At 43.6% G+C, this 20,463-nt stretch overlaps 1 protein-coding gene and 1 non-coding gene across 2 annotated transcripts in view; one reads left to right on the top strand and one right to left on the bottom strand.

Moving 5' to 3' along the window:
• The window catches only part of LOC137364572 (histone H2A-like), a 185,839-nt gene that overhangs the window by 19,650 nt on the left and 145,726 nt on the right, over positions 1–20,463 (top strand). The window lies entirely within an intron of this gene.
• trnaw-cca (transfer RNA tryptophan (anticodon CCA)) lies at positions 67–138 on the bottom strand. The gene has a single exon. It is a non-coding gene; the product is annotated as a tRNA-Trp (tRNA).

Below are 20,463 nucleotides of genomic sequence, written 5' to 3' on the forward strand. Positions count from 1 at the left end.
CATTCCAAAAGATTGAATTCTCTCCTGATATAAAATCCAGGAACTTGAGCTGCTGTAAAACGCAACTGAGCCTGATGTGATTTGAACACACAACCTTCTGATTTGGAGTCAGACGCGCTACCGTTGTGCCACAAGCTCACAGATAAAGCAAAGTTTTCCATTCCTGGCAGATTTACTTCCTGTTTAGATTCAGTGATTGAAATTAATTCAATCCTCATCTGACCTCCACTCTGTAAAGGCCGACTCCCCGACCTGAATCCGACGGGACCCGACGACCTGTGTCGGGTTCGGGTCATGTCGGGTCGCTCTTCCGGGTCTGGCTTTTGGACTCGGGTAGGGTCAGGCCAGGTTCAGGTCAGGCTGGGTCCAGGTTGGACTGAGTCCGGGTGTGACACACACAGTAAGTATTACATTTAACTCTGCTGGGAAGTTGAGTTTAATAAGTGTCAAAAGTTGAAAAGCCAACCAAAGCCGGGACTCCGGGTCATTAAGGAGGGAAACACTGAGTCTGCTCAGTGAGCAAGTGAGCATCTCGATGATGTCATTGCGCTCATGCTGCAGCTTCCTGTAGATTCGAAATCGGGAGGTAGGTAAAGTGAACATTCCGGTGGTCAGGTAAGGCTCGGGTCGGGTTGGGCATGGGAATAAATGGAGATACTCGGGCCGGGTCGGGCTTGGGTCCAATGTGGTTCTGTCGGGTTCGGGTCGGGTATTTTTTCCTGACCTGAGCAGGCCTTTACCGCTCTGTCAGTTCAGTGCCTTATTTAAACTATTACTTGGAGTTCTGTTTTATAGGGTCTCGGCTGTTGAAGTGTTTCCCAGACCCACTACTCTGATTAATCAGACATTTTGCTGCTAACTGCTGCTGCTACAATTGAAATGTAAAAAAATAATTTCCAGTGACCTGCAACCAATGGACAAATACATTTCAGAAAGTTAAAGCTCATTCACCAATCCAAAAATGTGTCTTTCTGCTTATATTTATAAACAACTCCTTCTCTCCACTATGGGAACTATACAATCACTACAGTTATTTGAAAGTTAGTATAAGATGTTCCAGTTCATCAATTTTAAAACTGCAGCAGGTATTTTCCAGAAAACTTCTCTGTTGGAACCTCAGTCCCATTTAGATTGAAAGTGGACAATTAATGTATTCACTTGTTCATTGTGGACAGGTGACTGACTTAGAATAAATCTCATTAACTTTCAATGAGGTGGCAGTATTTCTGTGCACCCATTTTACACAGTCTGTCCTGTTCATGCACCATGTTTTTATTCTCCTCTCCCATTCTCCACAGGATACAGATTGCAAGCATCATCAATCTAGCTGTTGAAAAGCATTGGAAGAATCTGGTCACACAGGTATTGAAACATTCATTATCTTCCATTTTACAAGTTGGTTGCTTTAAACACAGTACGATGTGCAATCATCTTGAAAAGAGATTCTCTTCAATATCCAATACAAATTGAATTACAAACCTGACAGACAAACACAGGAGAACAAGTGACGAGTGAACACAAACCTCATGGTGCTCATTTTCAGATTTATTGCAGTCACTTACAAAACAAGTGAAAGGATATTACAGTGAAATGATTTGGAAAGTAGGTGTGACTTTTGTTGGTGCCTTTCTTTGCTCTGTTGGTGAAACTTTCTTGCACCTGACTCCTGTTCATGTCTCTGTTTCCTCTATTGAATGAGGAAGGAGGTATTTGATCAGAAATCAACTGGATTGTGTACCTTTGAGAGGGGATTTCTGCACCGTCAGGGCTGGAAACAGGAGTGAGTGAAAGACAATGTGTGGAGTTTGATTTTGTACAGAGGGAGAGCAAATCTAACAGGACTGTGAGATATTGGCCTGGATTTTGCAGCTGAATAGTGGTGAACTCTGAGACTTTCACTGCTATTGAGGGTCTGAACAGCACTGCAACTGCCAGTACATGCACACACTAACACCAGCATCTGGAAGTTGTGGTGGTGAGAAATGTGCTTAGAAGGAGCCTCTGATCATAATTGCACCAGCCCACTCTTTAAAGTGACAGGGACCTGTAGTTCAGCAATTTGGGCTCATTGCCCACAACGTACCCTGATTTTTACCTGGGTTGGATTAGAGCCGATACCAACTGGCTCAGGGGTGCTCGGGAAGGACTTTTCTGTTGACACAACAGCTCCACTATTCCAGGAAGACACCGGCAGCAGCAGGGGTCAACTTTCGGAGGGAGTTCAGACATTTTAAATGTTGTATTTTGTTTCTTAATTGTCTGTAACTTTTTAGCATCGCCTTATCAGAGTTCTTAAATTTACATCTGACTTTTTATTAACAAGATTGAAGTGCTTTTAAAAGATCTCTAAATATATATGACATTTTATCGAGATTTATCTGGCTTCTTTGTAAAGACTCGAGTAAGATTGAAATGACTTTTAAAAACTACATCTTATCCTTTAAAATCCTGCTTACATGTCGATGACATTGGAAGATGGCTTCAGAATTACTTAGACTATCTTTCTAACAGGTACTGTAACAGCTTCAGTCCTACTTTCTGCAAAAGCTGGTGAATTACAAAGAAACAATGTATTGAGCATTTTATAAACTGTTGATGCAGATGGGATTCAAACTCATACATGTAAAACAGAAGGAATTAACAATCCATCATCTTAACCTCTCAAACACTTCATCACCCAGCTTTGTGCCAGTAACCCATCACATGTCTTTTTTGCCTCTATGGAAATTTGGGCAGGATGGTCACCTTCAGCTCAGATCCTGACTGTGCATCCAGATGTGCAATGATGGAAATGTAGCTTCTTTTAGTAAATGACATTTCCATCACATCAGGTCATGGCCTGTTAGGAATGGAGTGGTGTGAAACATTTCCAGACCATGTCCAACACGTTTCTACTCAGTGTGAAAACCCACCACGGAAAGACTGGAACATACAATCATTTGATCACATCATGATTAACATCACTCAGACACCTGAACCATTAGGTCACTGACGAAGTCATGATGACTTCGAATTTCTCATGAAATGACAACTGAACTAACTGACTGGAAGAATTGCTTTAACTCCACGTGATCAGAGAGGCACAGCCTCAGACCGACTTGGCAGATGAATATTGATTGAATAATTTCTGTGTGAGGAATGTTCCAGCATCATAAACCAGGGGAACGTGCTGACTGAGCTGTGTCGTCATCTCTTCTGGGCAGTCGGACAGTTCACCCTTCATTCTGCTCTGATTCACTTTCCCAAAGCGGATCTACAGATTCTCAAATCTGGAGACGGGGTTTTCTTATTTTGTTCCTTTTGATTTTTCTTGCTCCTGAATGATAATATATTCTAAACCTCGGATCAACCCTCCCCTTTGCGTCGTGTTATAGTCTTGGTTAAAAGAGACACAAAACGGCACAAACACTCTGAAACATACAACATGGTCACACTTTCCTTCAGTGAGATTAATGTTGAGCTGTTTTCCAGGTTAAATGCAACTGCAAACACATTGCTCTCAAAGAAATTGTAGGGGATTGAGTTGCCGTTGTAATATTAGCACTGGACATCTGCACGAGCAGGAACAGCCGTTTCAAACTCACATCCTTCACAAAGGCAACCACTGAGCTGTTTTCTTTTGTGAATGAAATTCATAAGAAAAGTTAAAGTTCACAAGAAAATGGATGTAAATGATTGATCGCTAAACTTTTGAAGCAAGGATATGAATCCAAGATTTTCTGATTATAAGACACACACTCGAACCAATTAAGCTACTGAGCCAGATCACAAGTGCTGTGACAACTAAGGGCAGAGGAGGGCACTCTTTATTCTCATCCCACTTCTCCACAGGTCACAACATCTATGTGAACTTTTCCCACATACTGATACAGTCAATCATGTACTCTATTTTTCCCAGAATAGAAGACACTGACCAGGTTTCTTTAATGAACAACAAAATTATCCATTTATTGTCGAACAAGTTTTAACTAGTCATGAAGTAAAGCATAAACACACAGGTGGAAATTTTAAAAGTTCCTTTTCCACGTTTACCAACTTTTAAAGTCCTTTTTTTTATCTTCGAGCCACATGCACACACACACTGGCTGAAAAAAATAAAAGGGATTTTAAAAAAAAGTCAGCACTCTGTTGCAGACAAAAAAAACCACTTGGGCTGTTTATTTGCTCATTTTTGAAGAAATCATCAGATGAGATATGTTGCTCCAAAACTGGAATACAGTCTAACTTCCGAGTATACGTAGACAGGTCACTAGGGTATTTTAGAACAGTTCTTTTCAGAAGGCATTGAGAATTAATTTTAGCAGGCCTTCTTCAAAGACATGCGACAAGATGAATTAACTCAGTGGCCTTCCCAGGGTCTTTTAAAGATTTTCTGGAAAACAAACTGGGTTGTGGTCTTCTCTCCTTCCTTGACGATTCTTCAGGTAACTTTATCAGCTGCTCACTCCAGCAGGTAAAACACACTGACTGCTACAACCAAAGGTTGTGAGTTTTCTGCCGTCTTAGGTTTGCACTGCTGCTGCCAAGCTTGTCCAATCAAGGGGCATGACTGACTTCTCTGTCCACATTTCTCCCTGTTACCATGGTTTCTGTTCTATACTTAACTTGAATCATGTGTCAACCAGTAAACATAGTTGCCAAATTGGTTCTTTTGGTGCTGTCTTGAAAAAGAACTGGTCCGACACTTATTCAGTTTGATTATGACTTCTTCAAAAAATATTTTAACAAAAGAAACAGAATCCCTTCCATAACATCATGTACTTTCCCTGAGCTACAGGTTATTGCAAGTCTCTCTGCCAGTGTTTATTTTAGGTGATTTTGTAATCAGGTTCTTTTGGAATCCATGTGTTTGCAGCTCTTTGTGAGTGAGAGATGTGGTAATATGTTTAAAAGATTTCCCTGTAAATTATTCATATCTCCATCTTTCCCCGAACTTTGTACAAACACATTAATATGGGAATCACACACATCAGGCCGTCAAACCTGTCCGCTAAACATTGAAAGGTGACAGTGTTTATTGTGACGGGGTTCCATTTATGAAGACACATCTTGATGATTCACACATGTAAAAATTTGTATTTTAAGTTCATGACATAATGACATAAATAAACATTTCCTTGCACTTGCCACGCTTGTTGAACATTTTCTCTGCTGATGCCCCCTGAATATATTAGAGAACATGGTGACAAGGTTGAGATTAAAGTCTGTAAATATAGGCAGCAAACAGCAGCAGGGACTGCAATGAACAAGATTTACGTGACATATTTGTGCTTCTATTGGTGGGTGAAATAAGATACTAAACACACAAAATCCTACATTTGAGCTCGCGTAAAAGATTGCTCTGTCTATGGAGATAGCATCAAAGAATGCTCAGGAATTTTGTCCTATGCCAGTGATCGTAACACACTTCAGGGGAACTTTAAAAAAAAATGGTAAAATGGGCTTTCACATAACAGAAGAAATTTTACACAGAGAAGTGTGAAGTGACACAATTTGGAAGAAGAATGCCATATAAATGAAAGGTTACAATTCTAAACTGGGTGCAGGAGCAGAGAGACAATGTACACCAATGTTAGAAGGATTGAAAAGGTTGCTTAGAGCAAACAGGACACTTGGCTTTATTAATAGAGGCATAGAGTAAAAACATATAAGTTATGCTAAACCTTTATAAAATACTGGGAATGAATGGCCTCCACCTGTACCTCCACAGAAAGCTTCCATTCCAGGTTTACACACACTCGTCAGGATCACTCTCCACAGATCCTGCCACTCCAGGCTCGGACACCCACTTCAGGATCACTCTCCACAGATCCCGCCACTCCAGGCTCGGACACCCACTTCAGGATCACTCTCCACAGATCCCGCCATTCCAGGTTCGGGCACCCACTTCAGGATCACTCTCCAAAGATCCCAGCACTACGGGATTGGAGACCCTCTTCAGAGATCCTAAATCTCCAGACACGGACATCCTTTGAGGACCACTCTCCACAGATTCTGCCCTCCAGGCTCAGACACCCTCTTCAGAATCACTCTCCATACATCCCGCCGCTCCACGCACGGATATCTCCCTCAGGATCAGATCAAAGAATGTTGCTTGTCACTTATCAGCTCAAGCCTGAATGTTGTTCAGGTCTTGCTGCTTGCAGGCACAGACTGCTTCAGTATCTGAGGAGTTGTGAATCATCAGCGAACATTCCCACTTCTCACTTATGTTGAAGAGAAAGCCATCAATGAAACAGCTGAGGATGTTTGGGCCCAGGACACTGCCCTGAGAAACTAGGTATCCAGTCATGAATGGTGGTCGACAATTAAATAACGAACCAGATGAGGAGGCTCCAAAAACATCCCTATCCTCAATGTTGGTGGAGCCGAGCACGTCAGTGCAAAAGATAAAGCTGAAGCATTTGAACCATCTTCAGTCAGAAATTGCTCAGTGGATGATTCAACTTGGCCTCCTGAGTTCCCCAGCATCACAGCTTCCAGTTTTCAGCCAATTTGCTTCACTCCACATAATGGCAAGAAACAGCTGCAGGCACTCGATACAGCAAAGACTATGGGCCCGAACATCATTCCGGCTCTAGTACTGAAGACTTGTGCTCCAGAACTCGCTGCGCCCTCAGCCAAGCTGTTCCAGTAGAGCGACAACACAGGCATCTACTTGCTGCCCCATCAGTCTACTATCAATCATCAGCAAAGCAATGGAAGATGTCACCAACAGTGCTATCAAGCACCACACACTTAGCAATAATCTGATCATCGATGCTCAATTTAGGTTCTGCCAGGGTCTCTCAGCTCCAGGAAATAATTTGGCAGATAGAGGAGAATGTGGGAAAATGTGAGGTTATCCACTTTGGTAGGAAGAATAGAAAAGGAAAATATTATTTAAATTGTGAGAGATTACAGAATGCTGCGGTGTAGAAGGATCTGGGTGTCCTCGTGCATGAATCACAAAAAGTTGCCATGCAGGTACAGCAAATAATTAGGAAGGCAAATGGAATGTTACCCTTTATTGCAAGGGGGATGGAGTATAAAAGTAGAGAAGTCTTGCTACAAATGTACATGGTGCTGGTGAAACCACACCTAGAGTACTGTGTACAGTTTTGGTCTCCTTATTTAAGGAGGGATATACTTGCATTGGAGGCAGTTCAGAGAAGGTGCATTGGATTGATTCCTGTGATGAAGGTGTTGTCTTATGAGGAAAGTTGAGCAGGTTGGACCGATACTCATTGGAGTTGAGAAAAATGAAAGGTGAACGTATTGAGACATATAAGATTCTGAGGGGGCTTGACAGGGTAGATGCTGAGAGGATGTTTCCTCTCGTGGTGGAATCTAGAACGAGGGGACATAGTTTCAGATTTAGGGGTTTTTCATTTAAGAAGGAATTTCTTCTCTCAGAGGGTCATTAATCTTTGGAATTATTTACCGCAGAGAGCAGTGGAGGCTGGGTCATTGAATGTCTTCAAGATTTTTATCTACAAGAGAGCCAAGGGTTATGTGGGCAGGCAAGAAAGTGGGGTTGAGGTCATGATCAGGTCAGCCATGATCCTATTGAATGGCGGAGCAAGCTCGAGGGGCCAAATGGCCTACTCCTGCTACTAGTTCTTCTGATCTTATGTTCGTATGATCTCATTGCAGCTTGGTCCAAACAGAGACGTAAGAGTGGAATTCCAGAGGAGAGGTGAGTGTGATTGCCCTTGAGTGAGTGTGGCATCAAGGATCCCCAGCAAAATTGAAGTCAATGGGAATCAGGGGGAAAACTCTCCACTTGCTGGAGTCATACCTCGCACAAAGCAAGATGGTTGTGGTTAGTGGAGGCCAATCATCTCAGCCCAGGACATTGCCTCAGCAGTTTCTCAGGGTAGTGTCCTGGACACAAACATCCCAGCTGTTTCATTGACGACTTTCTCTTCAACATAAGTCAGAAGTGGGAATGTTACATGATGATTCACAACTCTTCAGATACTGAAGCAGTCTGTGCCTGCAAGCAGCAAGACCTGAACAACATTCAGGCTTGAGCTGATAAGTGACAAGCAACCTTCTGGCCACACAAGTGCCAAGCAGTGAACATCTCCAATGAGAGAGAAAAAAAATCTACCTTTTGATATTCAGAAGCATTATCATCATTAAATCCCCCACCATCAACATCTTGACCAGAAACTTAACAAGACCAGTCACATCTATGCTGTGGCTATAAGCGCAGGTCAGAGATTACGAATTCTGCAGCAAGTATCTCACCTCCTGACACCCCAAATCCTGTCCACCATCTACAAGGCACAAGTTAGGAGTGTGATGGAATACATCCCACTCAACAACACTCAAGAAGCTCAACACCATCCAGGACAAAGCAGCGCACTTGATCGGCACCTAACCCGCCACCTTAAACATTCAATCCCTCCACAACCAGTACACAGTGGCTGCAGTGTGTACCATCTCCATATGCACTGCAGCAACTCGCCAAGTATCCTTCAACAGCACCTTCCAAACTCGTGACCACTACCACCTCGAAGGACAAGCGCAGCAGATGCATGGGAACTCACTACCTGCAGGTTCCCCTCCAAGTCACTCACCATCCTGACTTGGAACGATATCGCCATTTCTTCACTGTTGTTGGGTCACAATCCTGGAACTCCCTCCCCAACGGCACTGTCGGTGTTCCTGCACCATATGGACTGCATCAGTTCAAGAAGGCAGCTCTCCACCACCTTCTCAACGGCAATAGGAATGGGTAATAAATGCTAGCCTTATCAGCGATACTCACACCCAAGAATGAATAAAAACCAAATCACTCTCCACAGATTCCCCACAATCTGGGCTTGGACATTTACTTCAGGAGCACAGAGCTTTATATCACTGCAACATGAGTTCCAATCTTCAGATTCTGTTCACTTTTCACATTATTTTCTACCAGTTCACGAGCTTTTATTAATTCAGTATTTGGGTCTCTGATCCTCAACAGTTTCTAACATCTCACCTCTTACAAAAAAACACTCTGATCTATCGTAGGTACTAAATGACCCCTCATTTTAAACTCCATCTGCCAAAGCATTGCTCACTCACTTAATCTATCAAGAAGATTTGAAAATAAATTTCTTGCCAAAGGATAATTTTCTGCATCTGCTCCCTCGCCATTTGCTTTTCCCATTTGTCTTTCACTTGGTGCAAATCGAGAGAAAGTAAAGATAGAAGGAAGGAGGGGAGGAAAAATCCTGCTCCGTTTCGTGATCCCTATTTGATCTTCATTCCAGTGCAGTTTGGGTGAAGAATTCCAATTGTCTGTCTCAATTTTAATAAAGTATAACCAATTCTGGAATCACTGTCTGGACATGGACAAGAACAGGTTTCGAGGCTGACTTTCCACATCAACTCCCCCAACAGAAACAATACACTAAAAAGTTCATAAACTAGCAACAAGGATGGGATTTGAACCCACGTGTGAACAGCACAATGGATTAGCAGCCCATCACCTTAACCTCTCAGCCACCTTGTCAGTTGCGTAGACGTAGCTGTCACCTTCAGCACAGTTTCTGGCTGTGCAGCTAGCTGTGTAATGATGGAAAAAGACCTTCTGGAAGTAAATGAAGTTGGGAATGGAGTGGTGTGAAACATTTCCAGACCATGTCCAACACGTTTCTAGTCAATGTGAAAACCCACCACGGAAAGACTAGAACATACAATCATTTCATCACATCATGATTAACATCACTCAGACACCTGAACTATTAGGTCACTGACGAAGTCATGATGACCGAATTTCTCATGAAATTACAACTGAACTAACTGACTGGAAGAATTGCTTTAACTCCACGTGATCAGCGAGGCACAGCCTCAGGCCGACTTGTCGGGTGGTTTAAACAGATATCACTGCTTCTGATCTTCACCAGAACAGAGAGTGAGATGTAACATTGATCATCAAACAGACTGTGAGAGAATACAACAGAATAAAACACATGGAGAGACACTGTGGAATAACAAATAGATTTGATTGGAATGTTGAAATTTTGATTGGAATGGATAAAACACCAGAAACAACAGATTAAATTGGGATTCTCATCATTATATTGATCTGGGACAGAAAAGAGAAACTGATGGAAAGAAGAGAAGAAGGAAGAAAAGAAAGGATGGAACTGTTCAATTTTTTCAGTTTTTTCACTCGCCCATCAAAGCTGATAAAAAAAGTTGCAAATAACAGAGAATTTCACCAAAAAGGGAGATTAAATGTTGCTGAAACCTTGGATCGAAGGATGCCCCAACAGATCACCTGTTTAACTGTCTCCTCACTGGGGGATTTCAATCGGTGAGCAATATTATTCTCTACTTTTTTTGTTAATTGGTCCCAGAACTGTCACTTGGAATTAATATCTGTGTTCCGACTCCTGAATAATAAAATTGTGAGTTTGTCGATATTTTCTGGACACAGTTCCTGCTGAAAGAACTAAGAACTCTTTTCTAATTTCCTCAATACTCTGTACACACTCATCAAGCCTGCTAAGCTAGCATCCTTGGTGCTGCTCTCTCTTCTCCCAAACTTCATCTCATGTGACTGTTACATCATCACTCTGACAGTGGGAGGGGTTGATCCCACTATCTTCAGCATTAACCCTTTACATCCTTATACCACACTGTCTGTCCAAAAAAAATGGGTGGAGGGAACTTCCTTCATTTATCAAAACACCAACAGCAGCACAGTGGCGCAATGGTTAGCACCGCAGCCTCACAGCTCCAGCGACCAGGATTCAGTTCTGGGTACCGCCTGTGTGGAGTTTGCAAGTTCTCCCTGTGTCTGTGTGGGTTTCCGCCGGGTGCTCTGGTTTCCTCCCACCTCCAAAAGACTTGCAGGTTGGTAGGTAAATTGGCCATTGAACATTGTCCCGAGTGCAGGTACGTAGTAGGAGAATGGTGGGGATGTGGTAGAGAATATGGGATTAATGCAGGATTAGTATAAGTGGGTGGTTGCTGGTTGGCACAGACTCGGTGGGCCGAAGGGCCTGTTTCAGTGCTGTATCTCTGAATAAGAAAAGTAAAATAAAAGCTACCAGTCGTAAATCAACTCAAACCCATTAGAGAGATAGAGGGAGACTGTCAGAGAACTTCCTGCATCCAGTCCTGACCCTGTCACACTCAGCAGCTTCTCACCCAGACCCCACTCTCATCAAAACTGAACATTGTTACCGAGACCCTTCAAATACTGTTTATAAAAGGTAGAAAAATTCAAACTTCATCACAGCTAGATTGAATAGAACAAAGTTTAATATCTTCTCGTCATCACTCGGTAACCACATGAGACAGTCCTGAAATCAGTAGCATAAATTATCAGCTGTAAGAATGTTTGTCATTGGGTTGAATCATTTCTGTGTGATGAATGTTCCAGCATCATAAACCAGGGGAACGTGTTGACTGAGCTGTGTCTTCATCTCTTCTGGACAGTTCACCCTTCATTTTGCTCTGATTCACTTTCCCAAAGCGGATCTACAGATTCTCAAATCCAGAGACTGGGTTTTCTTATTTTGTTCCTTTTGATTTTTCTTGCTCCTGAATGATAATATATTCCAACCTCGGATCAAACTTGCCCTGTCTCACAGTCTCGGTTTAAAGCGACAAATAACGGCACCAACATTCTGAAACAAACAACACGGTCACATTCTGCTAAAGTGAGATTAATGCTGAGGCAGTTTCCGTGTCGAATGCGATTGTGAACAAATTTCTCTCAAGGAAATTGTGAGTGATCAAGTATTTGCACTGAATTTCTGTGCAAGAAGGGACAGTTTCAAACAGCCATTCCCAAATCACTTCCTTCACAAAGAAAAAGACTGTGCTGTCTTAACGTGTGACTCAACTTCACAAACAAATTTGAACTCGAAGTTCAGGAGAAGACAGAGATGTGAATGATTGACAGTGTAATCTTTAAATCATAATTTTCCGTTTCTTCGTTGAAGTGAGGCTCAACCCTAAGCCACTAGAGATCGCGGAAAGCTACAAACTTGGATCCAGAAATCAGAAAAGTAGTGAAACAGTTGGTGAGTTCATTGTGACACTGAAGAATTTATCACTACATTGCAACATTGGCACATTCTTAGACCGTACATTATGAGACAGATTTGTGCTTATATTGGTGGATGAGGAAAGATACTAAACACACAAAATCCCAATTTGAGCTAGTGTGTAAGATTGCTCTTTCCACGGAGATAGCATCAAAGAATGCTCGTGTATTTCGTCCTATGCCAGTGACAGTAACACACTTCAGAGGAACTTAAACACACTGGTAAAATGGGCTTTCACACAACAGATAAAATTTTACACAGAGAATTGTGAAGTGATACAGTTTGGGAGGAAGAATGAGACAATGTGCACCAATCTTTTTTGATCAAGGTTTGAAAAGGTTGCGAAGAGCAAACAGGACACTTGGCTTTATTAATAGAGGCATAGAGTAAAAGCAAATAAGTTATGCTAAACCTTTATAAAACACTGGAGCTGAATGGCCTACTCCTGTACCTCCACAGAAAGCTTCCACTCCAGGCTCAGACACCCTCTTCAGTATCACTCTCCATACATCTCGCCACTCCACGCACGGATATCTCCCTCAGGATCAGATCACAGCTCCACAGTCCTGCCACATCCAGTCGTGAATGGTGGTGGATAACTAAATAACTAACAAGATGAGGAGGCTCCAAAAACATTCACATCCTCAATGATGGTGGTGCTGAGCACGTCAGTGCAAAAGGCAAAACTGAAGCATTTGCAACCATCTTCAGTCAGAAGTATTAAGTGGATTTGATCCGTGCTAATTTCAGCTCCTCATGCTCGCTGGTGCCTTGGTTCTCTGGTGCTAATTACAGAGTAAATCAAACAGCTTGACAATTGGAGCCAAAGAAAAAGACACAGGAGAGTTTGAAAGTGCCAAAACTTGGTATTGAACCAAGAACTGTTTAACTGTTAGTACAGCACGAACTCAACAAAGCTATTTCAACAACTCAATAGCTCTGGCAGCATCTGTGGTGAGAGAAACAGAGTTAACATTTCTGGTCTGTGACCTTTCATCAGAACTGACACAGGTTAGAAAAGAATTAGGTTTTAAACAAGTGAAGGGGAGGGGCATGTGGGAGAGAACAAAGGGGAAGGTGTTTGAAAGGGCAGAGGGCAGGAGAGATTAAATAACAAAGCTGTCCTGGGATAAAGGCAAAGAGTGTGTTAATGCTTGTGGTTGCCTGACACCAGTCATGCTCTGATGTTATTGAACACAATGTTCAATCCACAAGGCTGTAGAGTGCTGAATCAAAAGGTCGGGTGCTGCACCTCGAGCTTGGGTTGATTTTCACTGGAACACTGGAGCAGGCCAAAGACAGAAATGTTGACATGAGAGCAGGGGGGAGTGTTGAAATGGCAAGCAACCAGAAGCTCAGGATCATGCTTTCGGCCTGAGCAGAGGTGTTCCACCTAATCTGCTTTTGGTCTCCCCAGTTTAGAGGAGCCCGCATTGTGAGTAGTGAATACAGTATACATAATTGAAAGAAGTACAAGTAAATCGCTGCTTCACCTAAAAGGAGTGTTTGGGTCTTTAGATAATGAGCAGAGAGGACGGAAAAGGGCAGGTATTAAATCTCCTGCGATTGCATGGGAAGGTGCCTTGGGAAGGGGAAGAGGTGTTGGGGTAATGGAGGAGTGGTCCAGGGTGTTGTGGAAGGAACAATCCCTTCGGAATGCTGACAAGGGAGGGGAAGTTGCGTTTGGTGGTGGCATCACGCTGGAGGTGGCGGAAATGGCGGAGGATGATCCTTTGGATGTGTTTATGTTTTGAGATACAGCACTGAAACAGGGCCTTCGGCCCACCGAGTCTGTGCCGACGAGCAACCACCCATTTATACTAATTCTATACTCCTACCACATCCCCACATTTCCCTACGACCTACCTATACTAGGGGCAATTTATAATGGCCAATTTACCTACCAACCTGCAAGTCTTTTGGCTTGTGGGAGGAAACTGGAGCACCCGGAGGAAACCCGCACAGACACAGGGAGAACTTGCAAACTTCACACAGACAGTACCCAGAATTGAACCCGGGTTGCTGGAACTGTGAGATTGCAGTGCTAACCACTGCGCCACTGTGCTGCTGTGGAGGCAGGTGGGGTGGAAAGTGAGGACAAGGGGATCCCTGTTGCAGTTCTGGGAGGGAGGGGAAGGGGGAGGGTAGAGGTTGAAGGTCCATTCAACTACACTGGGAGGGGGGATTTGAAATCTGGTGATGTTGTTGAATTTAATTTCAAACACCCCTTGAACTCTCTGCCGATGAACTCTGAAAAAGGTAAGAACAACCACACAACATGGGTCTCAAATCCAAGACCCTGAGATTAAAAGTCTCATGCTCTACCAACTGAGTTAACAAGGCCTGATACAGTACTTCTACTCTGTCTATTATTGGACGGATGCAGCTGTTGGCTCCACCCCGATGGCGGGAGTTTGTTCCACCAACCATGAAGCAGCTTCCTATCAATTCCCAAAATTATCAGTAAATCCACTTACAGAAGCCCCAAAGCGTGATATATTCCTCTCACTCATCGATAATAAAACTTATAAATCTTTTTACCTTGCAAATGCTGCCATCTATTTTGTCAGTATTTATTTCTCTCTCCTTTTTATTTAGTACATGCATTCCTTTGGAATTTTTTTCCAATTATATCTGAGGGAAGAAATGAACAGATCTGGCAACTCAAAACTGGGCATCCATGAGGCACTATGGGCCATCAGCAGCAGCAGAATTGTATTTAAACACAAAATGTTACCTCATAGCCTGACATATCCCTCACTCTACCATTACCATCAAGCCAAGGGAGCAATGGTGGTTCAATGAAGTGTGCAGGAGGGCATGTCAGGAACAGCACCAAGCAGACCTAAAAATGAGTGAAGCTACAACACAGGATTACTTGCATGTCAAACAGTGGAAGCAGCATGCAATAGACAGAGCTGAGTGATCTCACAACCAACTGATCAGATCAAAGCTCTGCAGTCCTGCCACATCCAGTCCTGAATGGTGGTGGATAATTAAACAATCAACAGGAGGTTCCACAAATATCCCCATCCTTAATGATAGGGGAGACCAGCATATCAGTGCAAAATACAAGGTTGAATAATTTGCAACCATCTTCAGCCAGAAGTATCAACTAAATGATGCATCTCGACCTCCTCCTGATGTCTCCAGCATCGCAGATGCCAATCTTCAGCAAATCCACTTCACTCCACATGATATCAAGAAATGGCTGAAGGCACTGGATACTGACAACATCCCGGCTGCAGTGCTGATGACTTATGCTTCAGAACTAGCCGCGCCACTAGCCACGCTGTTCCAGTACAGCTACAACACTGGCATCTACCCAGCAACGTGGAAGATTACCCAGGTATGTCCTGCAAACAAAAAGCAGGACACATCCAACCCTGTCAATTACTGCCCCATCAGCCTCCTCTTGATCATCAGTGAAGTGATGGAAGGTGTCATTGACAGTGCTATCAAGCAGCACTTACACAGCAATAACCTGCTCATCAATGCTCATTTTGGGTTCTGCCAGAGCCACTTGGTTCCTGACCTCGTTGCAGCCTTGACCCAAATTTGGACAAAAGAGCTGAACTCAAGAGGTGAGGTGAGGAGACAGTGACTGCTCTTGCCAAGGGCATCAAGGAGCCCTTGCAAAATTGAAGTCAATGGCAACCAGGGAGAAAACTCTCCACTAGAATTCTTTGAGGAAGTGACAAAGTTGATTGATGAGGGAAGGGCTGTAGATGTCATATACATGGACTTCAGTAAGGCGTTTGATAAGGTTCCCCATGGTAGGCTGATGGAGAAAGTGAAGTCGCATTGGTTCCAGTGTGTACTAGCTAGATGGATAAAGAACTGGCTGGGCAACAGGAGACAGAGAGTAGCAGTGGAAGGGAGTTTCTCAAAATGGAGACGTGTTCCACAGGGATCCATGCTGGGACCACTGTTGTTTGTGATATACATAAATGATTTGGAGGAAAGTATAGGTGGTCTGATTAGCAAGTTTGCAGACGACACTAAGATTGGTGGAGTAGCAGATAGTGAAGGGGACTGTCAGAGAATACAGCAGAATATAAATAGATTGGAGAGTTGGGCAGAGAAATGGCAGATGGAGTTCAATCAGGGTAAATGCGAGGTGATGCATTTTGGAAGATCCAATTCAAGAGTGAACTATGCAGTAAATGGAAAAGTCCTGGGGAAAATTGATGTACAGAGAGATTTGGGTGTTCAGGTCCATTGTTCCCTGAAGGTGGCAACGCCGGTCAATAGAGTGGTCAAGAAGGCATACGGCATGCTTTCCTTCATCGGACGGGGTATTGAGTACAAGAGTTGGCAGGTCATGTTACAGTTGTATGGGACTTTGGTTCGGCCACATTTGGAATACTGCATACAGTTCTGGTCGCCACAATACCAAAAGGATGTGGATGCTTTGGAGAGGGTGCAGAGGAGGTTCACCAGGATGTTGCCTGGTATGGAGGGTGCTAGCTATGAGGAGAGGTTGAGTAGATTAGGATTATTTTCATTAGAAAGCCGACGGTTGAGGGGGGACCTGATTGAGGTGTACAAAATCATGAGATGTATAGACAGGGTGGATAGCAAGAAGCTTTTTCCCAGAGTGGGGGATTCAAATACAAGGGGTGACGAGTTCAAAGTGAGAGGGGAAAAGTTTAGGGGGGATATGCGTGGAAAGTTCTTTATGCAGAGGGTGGTGGGTGCCTGGAACGCGTTGCCAGCGGAGGTGGTAGACGCGGGCACGATAGCGTCTTTTAAGATGTATCTAGACAGAAACATGAATGGGCAGGAAGCAAAGAGATACAGACCCTTAGAAAGTAGGCGACATGTTTAGGTAGAGGATCTGGATCGGCGCAGGCTTGGAGGGCCGAAGGGCCTGTTCCTGTGCTGTAATTTTCCTTGTTCTTTGTTCTTTAGTTGGAGTCATACCTAGCGCAAAGGAATATGGTGATAGTTGTGGGTGGCCAATCATCTCAGTCCCAGAACAGCACTCAGGAGTTCCTCAGGGTAGTGTCCCAGGCCCCAACCATATTCCGTTGCTTCATCAATGACCTTCCCTCTCTCATAAGGTCAGAAGTGGGGATGTTCGCTGATGATTGCAAAATGTTCAGTAGCATTAGCAACTCCTCAGCTACTGAAGCAGTCCGTGTCCACATGTAGAGAGACCTGGACAACATTGGGCTTGGGCTGATAAGTGACAAGGAACATTCAACCCACAAAAGTGCCAGGCAATGAACATCTCCAACAAGAGAGAATCTAACCATCTCCCCTTGACATTCAATGGCATTACCATTGCCGAATCCCTCACTATCCACATTCTGGGGGTTACCGTTGAGCAGGATCTGAATTGGATCAGCCATATAAATACCGTAGCTACAAGAGCAGGTCAGAGGCTGGGAATTATGCTGTGAATCACTCACCTCCTGTCCACCATCTACAAGGCACAAGTCAGGAGTGTGATGGAATACTCCCCATTTGCCTGGATGAGTGCAGCTCCAAAAACACTCAAGAAGCTCAACATCATCCAGGACAAAGCAGCTCGCTAGATCAGCACCCCTTCCACCACCTTAAATATTCACTCCCTCCACCACCAGTGAACAGTGGTAGCAGTGCGTACCATCTACAAGATGCACTGCAATAACTCACCAAGACTCCTTCGACAGCGCCTTCCAAACCCATGACCTCGACCACCGAGAAGGACATTGGATGCGTAGGAACACCACCATCTGCCAGTTCCCGTCCAAGCTACACACCATCCTGACTGGGAACTATATCACCGTTCCTTCACTGTCACTGGATCAAAATCCTGGAATTCCCTTCCAAACAGCACTGTGGATTTACCTACAGCACATGGACTGCAACAACTCAAAAAGGCTGCTCACCACCACCTTCTCAAGGGAAGTTAGGAATGGGCAATAAATGCTGGCGTTGCCAGCGATGCCCACATTCCGTGAAAGAATAAAAAAGAGATTTGCCACAGCGGTAGCAGGGTGAGGGTCTTCAGTGATGTGGAGAGATTGGAGAAGCTGGGGTTGTTCTCCTTGCAGCAGAGAAAGTTCCGAAAAGATTTGACACATTTGTTCAAAATCATGGAGGTTTTCAATAGTTTAAATAAGGAGAAACTGTTTCCAGTGGTAAAAGGGTCAGTAAGCAGAGGACACAGATATCAGGTGATTGGCAGAAGAACCAGAGGTGACATGAAGAACCATTTTTTACACAGTAATGTGTTGTGATAAAGAAAGAAAAGACTTGCATTTATATAGCACCTTTCAAGACCACTGGACATATCAAAGCACTTTGGAGACAATGAAATACTTTTGAAGTGTAATCACTGTTGTAATGTCAGAAATGCAGCAGCTAATACCCACAAACAGCAATGTGATAATGACCAACTGATCTGATTGAGGGGCAAATATTGATCACAACACCAGGGAGAATTGCTCTTCACTTGTTTGAAATTGCAGCATGGGATCTTTTACATTCACCCAAACATGCAGACCAGGTCTTGGTTTAACATCACACCTGAAAGGCAGCACCTTCAACACCCTCAGTGCTGTACTGGAGTGTCAGCTGTGAACTCTGAACCCAGAAGCTTGTGATTTCGAGGTGAGTGTGACCAACTGAGCCACAGCTTTTCCCTGAGTCTCAATCCTTCTACCAACAGTTTCTCTCTATCGGGTCTGTCACGACCCCTCATGATTGTGAACACCTCTATCAAATCTCCTCTCTAAGGAGAACAACCCCAGCTTCTCCAATCTATCCACATAACTGAAATCCTAACCACACGTTGCAGAAAGGAATTTTTCCTCAAGTTCTTTCCAGTTTTGTGAGTCACCTTAAATCTGTAATCTTCGGTTATTGACGGTTCAGCAGTTAGAAACAGTTCCTCAGTATTTACTCTACCTCAAACCTTCAAGGAAGCTCTGCAAAGTAACTGAAAATCAAGTTGTCAGAAGTGGGATTTAAACACATGCCTCCAGTGAAAGCTGCAACCTGAACAGAGAAGCTGAAACCGCTCAGTCACCTCAACTGTTCAGACATATTGCGAGAGTGGTTAGCAAAGCATGTGGGATCTTGGGCTTTAACAATAGAGACATTGAGTACAAAAGCAGGGTTGTTATGCTGAACTCTGGTTCGGCCCCAATTGGAGTGTTGCATCCAGATCTGCTCACCAATCTTAAGAAAGAATGTGCGGATTCTTGAGAGGATGCAGAGGAGATTTAGCAGAATAGTTCCAGGGATGGAGGGTTTTAGTTTCAAGGTTAGGTTAGAAAAACAGGGTTTTTTCTGCCTGTATCAAAGGAGATTGAGGGGAGAATTGATAGAGGTGTCGAAGGCTATGACAGTTTTAGATAAGTTGGCAAGGAACAATTGTTCCCATTAACTATTGGTACAAGGACTAGGGGATTCAGATTGAAGGTTTTGGACAAGAGACGCAGGGGGAATGTGCGGAAGAGCTTTTTTACACAGTGATTGGTAATGATCTGTAACTCGCTGCCCCCGAGGGCGGAGGAAGTGGAGACAATCGTTGGTTACAAAAGGAATTTCGATGGGCATTTGAAGGAAATAAATTTTCAGGGCTAGGGGGATCGAGCAGACGAGTGGGACTGACTGAATCGCTCCATGGAGAGCTGGCCTGTACTCGATGGGGCGAATGGCCTCCTTCTATACCACAAATGACCCAATGACTCGATGAGTCTATGTCACTCTCAGAATCAAGACAACAGAGTGACAGATTTAACACAACATTATAACATATGTTTGGTTTGACAAATTCAATAATAACTCGTCTCCACTCCTAGTATTTCTAAATCCCACACATTCACTATAATGTCAACAATTATTTCCTGTTGTGTCTCTCTCACATTTGTAAACTTCACTATATTGGAGTGAGGTGATATCTACTGGCGGGAAGCAAGAACTGCAATCAAGCAGCAGAAACTCCACAGTCTGTCAGGGTGAAAGAAACATTGCAATATGAGGAAATAGTGAAGGGGTTTGATCGGGTTGATGGAAACATGATTCCACTTGTGGTATCGTATGAAGCAAGGGCCGGAAATATAAAATTGTCGTTAATAAAAGAAATGAGGAATTCATGAAAAATGCATTTGCTTAGAGAATGGTTCTCGAGATATTCAGCACTGATATAGGCCCTTTGGCCCACTGAGTCTGCACTGACCATCAACCACCCATTTATACTAATCCTATGTTAACCCAGAATTCCCTACCACATCCCCACATTTCTCCTATCACCTACCCTAGGGCCAATTTGCAACAGTCAATTTATCTATCAACCCACAAGTCTTTCGTTGTGGGAAGAAACCAGAGTACCTTGTGGAAGCCCACATAAACAACTTGCAAACTCCACACAGGCAGTATACAGAACTGAATCGGGGTCATTGAAGTTGTGAAGCTACAGTGCTCACCA

This window comes from Heterodontus francisci, unplaced genomic scaffold (assembly GCF_036365525.1).
Source record: "Heterodontus francisci isolate sHetFra1 unplaced genomic scaffold, sHetFra1.hap1 HAP1_SCAFFOLD_174, whole genome shotgun sequence".
Classification (NCBI taxonomy): Eukaryota; Metazoa; Chordata; class Chondrichthyes; order Heterodontiformes; family Heterodontidae; genus Heterodontus; species Heterodontus francisci.